General features: G+C 41.6%; 1 protein-coding gene across 14 annotated transcripts in view; it reads left to right on the top strand.

The window, feature by feature from the left end:
- The first annotated feature begins 510 nt into the window (after positions 1-510).
- Positions 511-15,023, top strand: part of ppfibp1b (PPFIA binding protein 1b) — a 58,076-nt gene continuing 43,563 nt past the window's right edge. For 5 of the 14 annotated variants that reach the window (XM_069192765.1, XM_069192763.1, XM_069192762.1 and 2 more), the window contains exon 1: positions 511-671. The gene's annotated coding sequence lies outside the window, so the exon portion shown is untranslated. Of the gene's footprint in view, positions 672-11,682; positions 11,838-15,023 lie in introns of those variants that run through there. The other 9 variants (XM_069192768.1, XM_069192767.1, XM_069192772.1 and 6 more) reach the window with 3 other exon arrangements.

The following is a 15,023-nucleotide window of genomic DNA, read 5'->3' as shown; positions in this document are numbered from 1 at the left end:
AAAAGTTCTATGAATGTAGTGTTATAAAAAAACTATTCTCCTAGAAAGATGTTTAATTGTAATTAACTTTCACACGGAGACAAAAGAAATTCAAGTCAGACCACATCAAGGTTGAATAAATCTATGCCCTTCTTACGGTTCCTTCTCTTCAACATTGACTTAAACGATGTATTTGACACTAAAGAAAAGAGAGAGAAAACACTCACAAGGACTGGAAAGGATATTCTTTTCATTTAGATTTGGTTGGAACACAAACAAAAACGTAAATTAATTTACAGGACCGTCAGGACTGCACTCCTAGGTGAAGCCCCACTCAACTGCAGAACTGAACCCAGACAGCCAAGTCCTAGGTGGGACTCTCCCAAACTTTGGAATGTTGGACACCACGTGGTACAATTTTACTACTCCATTGATTGGGACTCGTATCCAATCTCGGCACTCCTACCGGAGAAGTTGAGCTTCCCAAACCAATCAGATGGGAAACAGGGCGGGTTGTGTGCCGGCGATGACGTCCTCGCCCCGTTAGATCCCAGGTTTCCCGACATGGCGTAAGAGAGGAAGGGATTAGGGACGGCGAAGGGAAAAAAAAGAGTGTTTTCAAGAACGACCGTGAAAGAAAATCTCGCCGCGTAGGATTTGCTTATTCGAGGAGTCTTGTAAGGATTTTGTGGGTGAGTGTGCTGGTTTGACGTCCACTGTCTTCCCAAAGCCTTTCATCCGATGAACTCTGTCTGTCTCTTTATCCGTTTTCCAGTTTTTACAGCTTTTTTTCGGGTCTCATCTGGAGCACTTCAAACGCGAATTCGCTCGAAACTTTTAATTGCGGCGATAGTACTAAATATCTATACCCGTCAGGCGAAGATGAAATCAAACATGTGAACGAAGGTGCTGCAAATCCCCAAACTTCAGTATAAACTAACTTTATTTTTTTAGGTGTAGGGGTAGTCTCTGCCGAATAGCTTTTCACTTAAGGGTTAGTCATTTCTGAAGTTTTCAGCGAAGCTACAAGTCAGATGAAATCTATAATGTCTGTGCCTACACAGTGAGGTTTAATGACCTTTGGTAGTTTTCGTGACAGACTTAATTTGTTTATGCTGTTTTTTTTTAGCTTGAAAGATTGGACCGAAGTTTTTATTTCTGTGGGTGTCGAACCATAACATGCAAACGTTTTTTTTTTTAATTTCATTAAAGGCTACACCTTGTTGGTCTCGCTTTCCAGCGTTTATGAAGTCGCAAATGCGGGAGAATAGACGTCGCCAGGTGTATTTTAAAGTCTAGACCTCTTCTTAAGCAGAAGTGTTGGGTTGCGCACGGACTCTTGGAGGCGGCTATCTGATGAGCGCCGTGCTGTGAGGGTGTTGCACTGCGTGCTGTATTTCCGTATGTTTTAAGCAGGCGTCTGTTAAAGAGAAATGGACCGGGAGAGAAGGAAAATCTGGCGTATTTCTTCTTGTTTTTAACCTGAGCTGCGATATCTCTCTCAGTCGACCCGTTTTTATCCGGTGCGCAATTGACCGTCAAGCCACGGTTTCGCTGGGGTCCTCTGGCCGCCTGGGGCTTTTCAGCTGCTGCGCTCCACGTTATCGGCACCTCCCCAAAGTCTTTAACAAACAGTAACAGTGTGTCTTTCAGTAGCACACGGAATCCAGTGGTCTGCCTCTGCTTATTCATTTTAATAAAGCGTCAGCGTGTTAATTCTCAATTTACGAAGTTTGGGAGAGCATTTTGCAAAGTCAGACTGGAGGGGTTGGAATATGAAACTCGACAGTTGCCTGATGTTGTAGCCGAAATAATGTAATTATCATCTTAGTATACTAGGCACAACACTTCTTAAGCCTTTTTTTTTTACGAGACCTCTGGCAAACCATAGAGGAATTGATGGCAGTATTTAACATTTTAAAAGTATTCCCCCTTCTTATTGGCCACTTCCTAGCAATTTTGTTTTTTGGGTGGTTTCGAAAGACTTCCCCCTAATTTCTTGTGTGTTAAAGGTAACATGGTTCGTTTCAGTTATCGTCATCACTATAACTGTGTATTGGGTGGAAATTACAGTTCCTTCCCAGACCAGACCCGAGACAAACTTGTGAATGTCTCTTACCAGCTGTGCCCTGTTTTTGAACTGTCCCATCACTCTTCTGTGTTTGGTGTGCACTCTGGTCGTGCTTATCATGTGACTGAAAAAACGCTGTTTAAATCGCCGACATGTTTACTGTTTATTACTCTTATTAGCAGAATCCTTTTTCCAACATGAGTTCATTGCCCCGCAACAAACAGTGACCTATAAGTTATTTGCAGTGATAGTATAGATGGTATAAGCAAAAGGTAATCTATAAATATAATGATTCAACATACAGACAAACCAAGATAAGGTTATTTTACTACAGAACAGTCTGAATTAATCTTTGAAATTGGTCCATATAAATATTATTTTATACTTAATGTAACTATACTTATACTTTATGTAATGTAATGGATAATAGTATTGAAGTGTTCTCTTATTGTCTTGCACATGTACAGTCACCACAACTTTATTGTTCCTCAAGAGCTACTACTTCTTTCAATGTCTTGTTGGTGTGAATGTTGGTGGCTATGGTACCATGCAGTAATGCATTTAACTAAAAGGGAAAAAAATAGAAGAGCGTCATTGCAGTTTGTTAGTTTTTATCTTGTTGTCCAATTTATAAGTCCACCAGATAGAACATTTTGAGAGCACGTTCCTGGCTCTATATCTCAAGCAGAGAGCGAGTCTCAGTTCACTTGGAGTACTGTACCCCTTGTAAATCAGAGTACTGATCCTAATCTGAAATCTCTGAATGTGCTGTATTCTGGTATTCGTGTTTCACAGTGTCATAAGCGTTAATGGGAAGTCTTTTAATAAAAAAACAACACATCACAGTCAACGTGTGCTTTCTATTTTAAAATAGGAATGACAAGACCTATTAATGCTGCTGTGTTGCTGGTACAGTATAACCCCTGACATCTCTTCAGTGTTCATGTGTGTCTGGATGCAGTACGTTTCTCTTCCTATATTTAAATCTGCACCTAGAAAGCTGTTTTTGTGATTCAGGTTCATTTCAGGTGGCAGCCTTCCAGTGTGACATTTACAGTACAATTTATGGATTTAAGATGAGGTTTTTAAGTTTCTGTTTTTGTCTCCAAACTAATCTTTCTGGCTGTCTCGGTTGCAAACGGCTAGAGATAGCCAAACACGTGGGTAAAACATACATTATAGACCTATCCTCAGAGCTGAGGCTGCAGAGAACTTGGGAATGTTTTCTTTTCCGATGCTCCAGCATGTGTTGTGTGTTTGTGCCATGATAGCTCAGATTTCCTGAGAGTGCAGCGCACGTTGACACTGACCATTTTTTGGAACAAGTTCGCTGTCCGCCGTCTTGAAAGGATTGCAGATCACCCAAGGCTAATGATCTGATTTGTTTTTATCTTGGAAGGACTGAGCTAAGTAGAAGAAACATCTCTATTGTGAGGTATTTGAAGTACCTGTAGGACAAAATGTTTTATATATCATGTGCACAACAATCTCTATTTAAGAGATTTCCAGTACTACGTGATTTAATGATTGCAAGTCTGCGTTTCCAGCCTGTCACCGATCCAGTCTTTTAATTTTAAAAATTTTGTATTTGGTAATAGTATATTCCAGATACAGAAGAGAAGAATCTGCAGGCATTCCATTAAACCTCCCCTAGTTTAACTGTTCTCGCGTTTCTGATGTCGCACTCTGCCCAGCAAGTTGTTTGTGGCTCTTTTTGACAAATTCATACCCGCTGAACCATTTGTAATAAATGTCAGATTTGTTTGTAGGCTGATGGTAAAGCTGAAAATATTTAAAGAAGAGCTTCCCAAACCTAGTCTGTGTGTCATTTTAGCATTTATCCCAGATGATGTCTTCGCTAACTAATTATACTTATTTTGAGTAATAAAATATTTACGTAGCTCAGCATCTTCAAAAGTGGTCTATATGTGACATACAACACAACAGTCATTCTTTGAGAATTCTCCACTGGATCAAGCACAGAGAGTCCCATGGGTTGGGTAGGAATAAAGCAGTCTAGGACAGTTTATGAAAGGAAGCTTTTCTTCAGACATGACTATGGTTTAAGAATCACTGTTTCCAGAGACTGTTTTTATCGGATGAGTAAGATTTAAAAAAAAAAACATTCATCACACAATGAAAATGTACAAGATACCCTATACTTATATTCTTAAGTGAGTCAGTTTTTCTATTGATCGTGGTGAATCGTATATTGGTATCTGAAATCTATAGCGTGTATGCTGTGTAAAACATCATAACTGTTCAGAAACCCTCATCAGAGCACTGTGTCCAATCTAGATATTTCCCCAGTGAGGCCTGCCACTGTATGCTTATCTTTCACTGTTTCTTTATTTTACAAGGTCAATCGCTTGAGCACAGTCTCCTGTGCAGTGAGGACCTTGAGACTCACTCACACTGCAGGGCACTTACAGGAGCTGTTTGAGTGGCATACTTGGCTCAAGGATGCAACAGCAGAGCCCTAACCTGCCCATCTCCTGTCCAGATTCCTAATCACTACTCTGCACTGCTGCCTGAACTTTCAGGATGTTTTATTATACAGTCGCAGATTCTTCCACTGCAATCTCCTTTTATTAACCCTTTTGATGCACAAAGCCATACCTTTCTTCAAATTTCCCCCTGGCATTTCACATTCATGGCCTCCTATGATGGATCCCCATCTATGTACTGGCTTCATCACTTTTCCCCCCTCCCCACTGAGAGCTGGTGTGTGCGGAGCGTACTGGTGCACTATGGCTGCCGTCGCGTCGTCCAGGTGGGGCTGCACACTGGTCTTTGTTACCTGTAAGGCGCATTGAGTGGAGTGTCCAGAAAAGCACTATAGAAGTGTAAGGAATTCTTCTTTGTTGTATACAAAGGAACAACAGCTGTTTATTTTTCTGAGCATTGTGTGAATGTTTGCTGAAAGCACACTGGAGATTCCTCATACCTCCTATGTTCTGGGGAGGGGGGGGGAGTCATTCACCAATGGAATGTAATTACAGACAAAATGACATTCCGTTAGTAAACAAACTGGGCAAGTCTGCAATTATGCTAGTGTGCTCTGCTTAGCCAGAGCATGTCCTCTTCCTGCTGTGTGATGTGGCATTCTGTGGTGACCACTTGCACAGATCTGCACTTCTTGTCCTGGCAAGAAATAACCCATAGTGAGTCTGTCTCTTCACACGTCTCCTGCTGGAATCTAGAGCTAATGTGTTGTGTGATATGGGGAAAAAAATGGATATCATTAGCAACACATTTTTTTGACTAATTACACTGAGAAGATTCTACTCCTGTAGATTCTGTAGTGGGGTTCTATATGGTTTGTGATTTTCCACATGAACAGTAATGTAGGCTTTGAATCAAGACTCATCCATCAAAATACAGGTATGGATGTCACTTCTCAAACGTGACATGGCAGTGAGCGGTATCAAGGCAAAATCTAGCAGGAGGAATACTGTAGTTTATATTGTACCAGAGTTTTAAATGAAGGAGCAGTTAAGACTCTAATGTTCGGATTCTAGTGTAAGAAACCTCTTTGCAACTCAACTGCTTCACACTGATGTGATTAGTGTACTACATTTCCTTACTGTGAAGTCAAATGGATGTTTGATTTTTAGCTAATTCATTTTGTAGCCAGATGTATCAGCCATATTTCCTGCATACAGTTTGTTGTACCTTTCTTAAAGACAGATAGATGCAGACTGTAAATGCACATTCTGATGTTATGGGCAGGTCAAGAGCTGCATCTTCAGCGTTTAGCCAACATCGGTCCAATTCCCATTTAGACTGTTAGTGAATGTGCTGATAAATGTAGATGTTTATTGTAGCGCTAGTCTTCACACCTGTTGTAGAAAAGCACCTGAATGTATTACAGATTGGCGGGGGGGGGGTGAAGATATAAACTTGCCTTCATCAAAGGACTGAATAATCTCCTAAAATTAGTTAAATCTAATGGGCGATGCTGCCAGCCTGGGTTAGTTTTACTCACCTTTTGGCTCTTAGGCTTTCTTTAGGTGCGTGATGCCTTTCGTAAAGGGGCACTGTGTTTGCCATTTCTACCTTGGGTACTACCCCTGTCTCGATCAACTGTTTGGAAAGTTTTGTAGGAATATCATCTTATGATATAAGACAAGTGTGAGAATACGATGCCATCTGAGACTGGTGATTTAACCTGTAACATACTAGAACAGAAGAGACAGATGTGTTAATTTATTTAATGCAGAACTTTCTTTCCCCAGTCTGGTCTGCTTTCCTGATATTGTGAAGCTTTTGTACTTGAAAGTTGTAACCTTCAAAGCACCCAATATCGTGACCCCAGTTCCCTTTTGGATCTCATACCTTCATTCTTCATTCTATGTACATACTTGTACTGTAGGTATTCCGCAAGAGTACGTAAGGAATTATAATGGAATAGCTCTGAAGAACAGCCTCTTTCATGCTTACAGTTCCCCATATTAATAGATAAATAGCCTAAACAACTGTAGTATCAGGCTAGTAAAAAAATCTTGTGTGTAATAGTAGCTCACATGCGGTATGTCAAAGACCATGAGCATATTCATCTGATGGAATTTTCTCTCACTGGAATGGAAAATAGTCTCATCTAAATAATTATAATATACTGTGCGTCTGAGTCTAGACCATGTTATTAAAGATGTTGCATGAGGAGTTTCCTTGAATGATTTTGAACACTTGTTGTCCAGTGACCTTGCGTGGTGATTGCTTTATTCAAGAGCATTATTGTTCATGATGAGTGGATTGTTTACTGACATGTAGTAGAGGTGACATAAAGGGGCTTCATCCTGCTGAAGCCACACAGTCTTTTTGTCTTAAAATACTTCTACACAATGCTGCTTTCATTGAGAATTAAGTAATGACTAAAATGAGAATTTTGGGGAAACAATATTCAATCTCCTGATTGAGGCAGCTTTGTTCAACAGTGGTCTTTTACAAGGGGGAAGTACTACAAAGTAGGCCTTTATTCTGATGTCAGTAGTCATTGATCAAGCCCTCTGCAATGCTTAAAATATGAAAATTGTCATAATTTTTACATGGGAAATGTCCAGCAGTATAGAAAGTGAAAGGAGTGGAAGGTTCTTGAATTGAGAGTTGTAGTCGGTTTGAAACCTAAGGGAACAGGCAGTTCCAAACAGGTCAGTAATGAAGGTTAATTAAATTATTTTCATTCGTCCATTTCCGTTGCGGTAATATCATCATACTGGGTCAGCTTAGAGACCAGGTGTAACCTAGCCAGCTTGTCTGGATCATGGGAGTACAGTGCAGGACATAAAGACTCCATACGGAGGGTGCCCTGAGCTGAGCCTAGGACCCAAGAGCTGCGAGACAAATCTGAAACTGTGCTTCTTGCAGAGGTAACATGGGCATCTCTTCCTTGGCACACAAACAGGCCGTGTGCAAACTTTGTAAAGGTCTTGCAATGAAAGGGGCAGAATATCCCTTCAAAGTTCCTGCAAATAGCATGAAGTGCAGGTCTCTCTCTGCTCAGATTTCCTAAAGATCCGACTTCAAGCTCTGAACAGACCTGTAGTCACAGAAGTTTATTTTCTATTTTGTCATAGGCTGCTAGGTGTTCTTAAAGCTCAAATATTTGCACTGTGGGGTGTCTCAGAAGTGTAATGAAATAATTTGGGGTGCAGGGACAGGCAGGGGAATTGGCAGGACATCTGTGAGGCCTGAAATGTAGGTCAGCTTTAAAGAATGCAGATCCGTTTGATGTACAGTACTGTAGGTCTGACTTGTAAGCTGTTTTTTTGCTTTTTAATGTCCAGGGTCCCTCCAGATGAGCCTGTTGGCTGTCAGGTGTTTCCCGTGCTCCTCGTTAGTGTGAGCCCTCATCCCATGTTTGTGTTTTGTTATGTATTCATAGGTTTTGAACTTGTCGGTAGTTTAGTTTTATATCAGGACTTCCTCTAACCACAGTGTCCTGGAATTACCAAACTTGTCATTTAGAGAAACATAATGACTGCTAACGTAAATCTAACCTTGGGGGACGTAAATAGATCCAGTGGACGTGGCTTTTTAAATGCTACTTTAAGAAAAGCTATAATGTGAATACTTTGAAATTGGTTTCCCTGTAAAAAAGTTTCTTTTTAACTGTAAATTGTTAGCATTAACTCATTGCGATTAGCTCCTGTGTTCTTCAGCTTCTTTTCTGTTGGAAACTTGGGTTTATTTTCACAATATAATATTATACACGCATAGACCTCAAGTGTTAAAGTGTTTGTAAAGAGTCCAGATAGAAGTTGTGCTGTATTGAGTTTCTGGGTACAGTGTGTTGCGGCACACAATTTTTCATGGTGAATAGATCTTTTCACCCTGTCAGTGCCAGACCTTTGTCTAAACTGCATTGACAATACATTAAGGAACTTTCTTACAGGACCTCAAACACTTAAATACTTTTAATAATAAGACTTCATTAGAGTCGTGTCTTTCAATGTCTGCTTAAAAAAGCATTGTAAAATTTAGAACTATTGCTGATTGTTCCATCATTTCTCACCCTTACTAGCTTGAGCTAACAATTCTGTTGGGACATTTTCAACATTTCGAGCTGTAGTAGTTCAGATGGCAAGGGCGTCTAGCTCCTGACCGGAAGGTCCCGGGTTCAAGCCCAGGTAGGGGCAGGTGATGTAGCTCGAATTCCTTCCAGATGGCTCCCAGGTCCACTCAGCCTGCTTTCCAAATGAGTACCGGGGGTTAATCCTTCCGGGGGTAAAAGGCTGGCCGGAGTGTGATGCTGACCACCTCACCTCCACCTCCAGCATCGGATGGTTGAGGAAACGCTTGCTTTGGATCATCGTCATGTTGAAAGGTGAACCATCTTCCCATTTTCAACTTCTTGTCTGAGGGCTGCAGTTTTTCTTCAAGAATTTGGCTGTATTTTGCACCCTCCATCTTCCCTTCCAACCTGACAAGTGTCCCAGTCCCAGCTGAAGAGAAACACCCCCACAACAGGAGGCTGCCACCACCGTGCTTCACTGTAGGAACGGTGTTCTTTGGGTGGTAAGATGTATTGGGTTTTCACCAGATGTACTGTTTTGCATTCCGGCCAAAATGTTCGATTTTGGTCTCATCTGACCACAGCAGCTTTTGCCACTTGGCCACAGAATCTTTAAGGTGCTTTTAGTCGAACATAAACGAGATTCGATTTTCTTGCCACCCTCCCATATTGGCCAGATTTGTGGCGCGCTTGTGATATTGTTGTCGCATACACACAATGACTGGTCTTTGCCATAAAAACCTGAATCTCATTCAAAGTTGCCATCAGCCTCTTGGTAGCCTCTCTGATCAGTGTCCTTCTTGCTCGGTCATCCAGTTTGGGGGGACGGCCTGATCTAGGCAAGGTCTGGGTGGTGCCACTTCTTAATGATGGTCTTTTCTGTGCTCCATGGGTACTGAAAGCCTTTGAAATCTTTTTATACCCATCTCCTGACTTGTGCCTTTCCACAACTTTATCTTGAAGTTCTTTTGAAAGCACCTTTCCGCCCATAGTGGATTTTTTGCTTTGAAATGCACTTCCAACCAGTGGAATCCTCTAGAAACAGCTGCTTTTATTCTGAACTAATCAAAATCACCACAATATTTTGCACCACAGGTGGGAGCCAATTAGGTTGTGTGATCTGTAAGGTGATTGGTAATACCTGGTTAAATTTAATTTTTTATTTTCAGAGTGTCATACAACAAAAAGTTACAAAATTTTGAAAGGGGGCGGTGACTTTCTATACCCACTGTATATCAATTTATATATATAAATTTGTTCTGCCTGAACGAACTGCACAAACTCTCCTTCCTAGAGGTTTTCTCTATGGAACAACCAGAGATCCTTCTACATTTCCAAAGCAAAGCTGTTACAAGAACTGTTGTAAGCAGTAGGTAAATTTATTGTACAATAAAATGAGTACTTGCTAATCCAGACAATCTGAATGAATTTTGAATTGGAACATATTTTGTTTATGCTTTTCATTTAAAATGTATTTTAAAATATTTCCTCCCAGCATGTAGCCAAGATCTTGCAGCGCTGTGAGGTGAGTTGGGAATATTGCTTTCTCCATGTGGCTAATTTCCCCCAGGATCAGAACCAGGATCAGACAATGTAAAAATCGGTGCTTGTGGTGCACATACTGTAGCGGAGCTTTGGGAAGCAAGCACCAATTTTTTTTTTAAATTGGTATAAAAATATCTGTGTAAAAGCAGGAGCTGTTCTCACTTTCATCCTGGTAGAAAGGGGTTTAAATTTAGAGTGCTTCCCCTTCTCTTACATCTGAAATAGCTGAAGGTTATTGCAGATCACAGAGCAGCAGCTGGTCACAGACGCCCCAGGCATGTCCTGAGCAGTCCGCTGGGCAGAAACGAGACGTTCTGACTAGGACATACAGCGACAAGCGAAGTTAGACGTGAGGAAGAATTCATTGGTGCCTCCATTCGTTAGAGTGCAGTTTCTATGCCAGTTTGAAGGAGTCTCGTGAGGGGCATTTAAGAAAGGTCTTTCCCAGGTGAGACAGATGGCTCGATCTGATTAATATTATATGATACAAAGAAATGTCACCTGCTTGGAGCGGAAAGCTAATTACCTAGCCTTTCTAAAACACAATATGTGAGATTGATTTTTGACACATATTTGAAACTTTTTTTTTTTACGGAAGCAAAATGAGTTTGGGTGCAAGCTGAATATTGATTTGCTTTTAGTATACATATACAAGACCTAAGCAAACTGTAAGCTTTGGCTGTGCAGTCTGTTCTGTTTGTCACATGGTCATGTGAAGACTGAGCTGTTTTTGTCTTATTTATTATTTTGTGAATGCCGTATTAACCTCATAATTAAGAAGTATTTAATTGTGCTATTTTAACCAATTGTACAGTAAGGGATGGACCATTTTTGACAATTTCAAGAGATATTGATATCATATCATACGCACAGCTGACAACCCACTGGACCTCAGCAGCTGTGAGCCTGGTCAGTACCTGGATGGGAGACCTCCTGGGAAAAACTTAAGGTTGCTGCTGGAACAGGTGTTAGTGGGGCCAGCAGGGGGCACTCACCCTGTGGTCTGTGTGGGTCCTAATGCCCCAGCAGGGTGACAGGGACACCATACTGTAAAAAGGCACCGTCCTTCGGATGAGACGTAAAACCGAGGTCCTGACTCTCTGTGGTCATTAAGAAACCCAGGACATTTCTCGAAAAGAGTAGGGGTGTAACCCCGGCGTCCTGGCAAAATTTCCCCCTGGCCTTTACCAGTCATGGCCTCCTAATAATCCCCCTCTATGAATTGGCTACATTACTCTGCTCTCCTCCCCACTGATAGCTGATGTGTGGTGAGCGTTCTGGCGCACTATGGCTGCCGTCGCATCATCCAGGTGGGGCTGGACATCAGTGGTGTTGAAGTGGATCCCCATTACCTATAAAGCGCTTTGAGTGGAGTGTCCAGAAAAGTGCTACATAAGTGTAAGCAATTATTATTAAATTTGACACTTTAAGACATTATCCGTTCTTCACTTTCAGTTCCACTCTTCAGTTCCTGTCAAACTTGAACCCATGGAACAAACTTTGAAATGGAGGCGCTCAGAACTACAAACAGATAACGTTTCTTCATACAAATGGCTGTCGTTGTAGGGGTTTGGGAACAAAGTATCCAGCCGTGCTGTTGAGCCAGATTCCATAGGATCCTGCAGGAAATGGCTGAATAAGATCCCTGGATCAGGCACGCACTAGCAGCCCAATGCCAGAAGAGTTATGAACTTTCTTTCACATGAGAATACAGTAGTCAGAGAACAGGTAGGGTGGTGCCATGCTGTTTCAATTACTTCTGGAGACTTGCTGTGTGTAACTGCCCTTCATGTCCTGCTTTGTGAGAAGTACAGTAATATAAATCGTGGGGGAGCCCAAGTAAGTTTTACCCTATTACTTCGTCTGAGTTAAGTGCTTTCTGTAGTAAAACCTACTTCAAATGTTACTTCACGTTGACTTCCTCCCCATTCGGGGGAACTACACGAACCAAGAGTCTCACTGGAACATGTGGTTGGTGTAGAAAAGAGGAAGTTCTGCTTCTGCCTTCAGCAGCTCTTCTGCACTGAGAGAGGGTCTCTGGAGCTGCAGGTGATACCGCTAACGGGCTCGGACCACTCATGACGGTTCTGACAGTGCCAGCTGAAGTAAGATTTGTTTTCACAGAGTGAGTGGTTAGATCTGTGGGCAAAGAAGGGAATTCACTCTTGACTTTAATTCATGTGCAGACAAAAGTGATTTGGTCATTTGATGTTCAGAATAAAATAACTACGTGATTTGCCTCAACCGTTTTCTCAAAGACAGGAATTTACATTTTGCTTTCTGTTATGAAATGGCACTGAATTATTTTTCAGTTGTGTATTGTGAAGTGAGGTTTCACATCCGGATATAAGAAACGCATTTCATTTGCTAGTGAAAGATACCCTTTCTGTCAGTGAAGTTTATGAAGCTGTCCGACAGAGGCTCAGATCATACTGGTGGTCGATTCAGGGCATCCTGAATGAAAATGTGCTTGTTGTTTTTGGGCTTAGTGACTTTGGTTTAGAAAGTCTTGTATCTTGTGTTTTGCAAACATAGCGATGGATGTAAGAGGCGACAGATAGTGTTTTATCTTTGCGTCCGCCACGGTGAGCTCTTGAGCGCGACGCGATCGATGACTTTCCCCTCTCACCACTGTAAATCAGACAACCCCTTTACCTCCACAACAAATCTTTAACCTGGACTTCCTTTTTAAGTTTTTAATGTACTAAGTGTCCAGCAATGGTTTAGTAAACCCAACTAAAATGAACTATTAGAATGCACTAAATGTGAGTGAGGAAAATGGCAATTTTAAAAGGCTGTGTGGTCATTTGAAATATTTTGTGTACATTTGCTACTCCCCTTGAAAAATTCAAAGAATTTGTCTTCATTCATTCACAACATTCTTTATACTTGGATAGTAAATTCTTTCAGCGCATTAAGCTTCTGCACTGCTGAGCTGGCTTGAATGTCTTTAAAGCCAAGAGCTCAGAACGGCCCTTGCAGTAATAGTGTAAAATACCTCCATTATGCTCTATTTGTTTTCTGAAGTTCTGGCAAAGCTTCCTCATTTAACAATCTCATAAGGAAAGATTCATGTTGCTTTTAAAGAGGCAGTAAGAAAAGCACTAGTCAGAGGTGTGGGTGGCGAACTGCACGTTGAAGCATGGAACAAATAGGTTTATTCCCCGCCGGAAGGTAAAAAGTCAAATACTTGAACTCTATTAACATATGTAACTGGTCCATGTACTGGTACAATGGCATTCTTACTGACAGAAAGTCTCTCGATTGTTAAAGCTTAAAAACGCAAAGTGCAGACAGTGCATCAAGACGATATACTGTACAAACAGACAATGTACACAGTAAGTAAACAGTTTGAATGTAAACAATGCAGACATGTAATCAATGACTGCTGATGTGCAATAAATAAGAAATTACAATGAGGTGGATGGTGTAGGTGTTGTCCAAGGGGCATGGCCAAGTGTGTTCACCAGTCGCACTGCTTGTGGGTAGAAGCTACTGAGGAATCTGGTGGTCAGTGTCCGTATGCTCTTGTATCTCTTGCCTGAGGGATGTGGGGTGAAGAGCTTGTGCCCGGGGTGGTGACTGTCCTCTGTGATGGAACTTGACGTTTCAGCTGAGGAGGGGAGTGTGGCAGGGAAACCAGGAAGATCAATGATGAACAAAGGCCAAGGCTTCATCCCCTGTTTTTGCACATGTGAAGAAGTCTTCCCAGCCAGATCATTGTATATTTTACTCTTCTTACTTCCAGTGTGGTGTTAACTCTCCTTCTGCTGTTCTCAGAAGCCTGGTGTTCAATGGTTGCTGTCAATTTGTTTTTCACTTCCAATTCCCTCTTTCAAGCTAGTTCAGGTTTCTTTACATTCACGGAATTGAAAAGGCAACTGGAGTGCATGGGAAGGAAAAAGTACCTGTGTACCCATTTCCCATTTAACTTAAGGTCTCTTAAGGATTCCTGCCAAAACTCTGCTGCAGCTCAGTGCTCTTGGGAGCAGTGTAGTTGAGGCTGGGAGGGGTGTTGTCAGGCCTTGGTCTGTCTTGCACAGTTATGCCAGCCCTTCCTGTGGGCACGCCAAGCCAGACGATCCGCAGGGAGTAAGCCTCCTGTGACAAGAGGCAGACTGCGGTTCAGTCGGATTTGACAGCGGAGAAAGGTTCTAGATGAGAGATGAGCTGAGAGAGTACAGTGGGGACAGCAACTAAAAAAACGAAGACCAGAATAATCATAAGACGGTGGCAACAGGCTAGCTACGTATGCAGAAAGAATTTCCATAATGGAAGTATTGTCTGCAGTATTGAGAAGTCTTTCATTGCTTGTCCAGTGATTGCATGATGTGTGTGCGCGAGAGTGGAGGCAGCTGGTGTGGTGCTGTAGACGCGCGACCTCTTTTTAAAACTGTGCAGGGACTGAGAGTTAACTCCCTGCCACATCTCTTTGGAAGAAAGAGATTCCCTTTATGTAATGGTAATAAAAGTTCTTCTAAATCAAGTTTCTCTTTCTACTGTCCTAATTTTCGACCCTAAGCCTAAGGCAGAGTTTTACAGCGCGCTGTCTTGAGTGCTTTGAGTGTTGAGCTGCATCATCACAGATTTCTGAGGCAGGAAAGTCCCACAGAAGAAAGTCTTGACTAGGAGAGCTGCATTTATTGTCTGTCAATGCCTGAAGGGAACTAAAGTGATGGATAATGTTTTAAGGGAAAGGAAAGGCTCAAAGCCATGAAGGGCAATTTCTTGTATTCAAAATAACCTAAAAACGTACCTCTTAGCTGATTTGAGAATTCAGTGTCTATTAGTTTTAAACAATGTCTATGCTTTATATTTGTCATGAGGTTTTAGTCATAAGAAAGATGGGTGGAATTCTGAAGAAGGTGGCGACAACAGGATTTGATATTTATTTGCCCTTCTGTATAACTTTTC

Source organism: Lepisosteus oculatus, chromosome 7 (assembly GCF_040954835.1).
Source record: "Lepisosteus oculatus isolate fLepOcu1 chromosome 7, fLepOcu1.hap2, whole genome shotgun sequence".
Classification (NCBI taxonomy): Eukaryota; Metazoa; Chordata; class Actinopteri; order Semionotiformes; family Lepisosteidae; genus Lepisosteus; species Lepisosteus oculatus.
Note: the sequence above shows the minus strand (reverse complement) of the source record. Positions and strands in the feature narration are given on the sequence as shown.